Consider the following 715-nt stretch of genomic DNA (forward strand, 5'->3'; position numbering starts at 1 on the left):
AAAAGGGGTCCGTAGACCCCGGGTCAAAAGAAATTGACCAAACATAACCGCCAGAGGCGGGTTGGAAGCTTCGCGTACCAATATAGTACAGAAACTGTATCAATAATAGCGTTAGTTGAAAGGAGTTGTGTTCCACAACGGTTTTCAATTTTGATGAGGGGTCCTTCGCGGCACTTGGGACCGTGTACAAAACCCCCCCCCCCCCCTCCCAGGCCACACTGGGGAGGGGTCAGGGTCCGGGACGTCGGCCCCGGGATAGCGCCGTGGACGGCGTCAGGGGGCGGAAAAGACGCACATGGCGAGTGTGGAACAGCAAATGCAGCCGAGTGTGCGAGCAAGGCAAAAACACCGGAAAACACAGGAAGAAGCGCGGCATACGCGGAGAAAAGGCGAATAAAAGGAACGAGACGGAGAAAAGGTGAAGCACAACAAAGATGCAGGCAATAGCAGCCATGAAGCGAAAATGAGGGGGCCCGAAGGAGGTGGCGGACACGCAACGTGGGGGGGGGGGGGCAGCCGCACAAGGGGGTACGGGGCTATATATATATGGGTATATATATATAGGGGTATATGGATATGGCGGACAGACCCACAAAAAAAAAAAAAAAAAAAAAAGGGGTCCGTAAACCCCGGTCAAAAAAAATTGACCAAACATAACCCCCAAAGGCGGGTTGGAAGCTTCCCGTACCAATATAGTACAAAAACTGTATCAATA

At 52.2% G+C, this 715-nt stretch overlaps 2 non-coding genes across 2 annotated transcripts, besides 1 other annotated feature; both read right to left on the reverse strand.

Annotated features, from left to right (window-relative positions):
• Positions 1 to 4: 4 nt before the first annotated feature.
• Positions 5 to 117, reverse strand: Tc00.1047053467435.10. Its single transcript, XR_008254751.1, has one exon. It is a non-coding gene; the product is annotated as a spliced leader RNA (transcript).
• Positions 118 to 593: 476 nt separating this feature from the next.
• Positions 594 to 615: a microsatellite.
• Tc00.1047053467435.20 lies at positions 616 to 715 on the reverse strand. Its single transcript, XR_008254752.1, has one exon. It is a non-coding gene; the product is annotated as a spliced leader RNA, 5' partial (transcript).

The sequence above is a fragment of the Trypanosoma cruzi genome, assembly GCF_000209065.1.
Source record: "Trypanosoma cruzi strain CL Brener chromosome Unknown tcruzi_1047053467435, whole genome shotgun sequence".
Lineage (NCBI taxonomy): Eukaryota > Euglenozoa > Kinetoplastea > Trypanosomatida > Trypanosomatidae > Trypanosoma > Trypanosoma cruzi.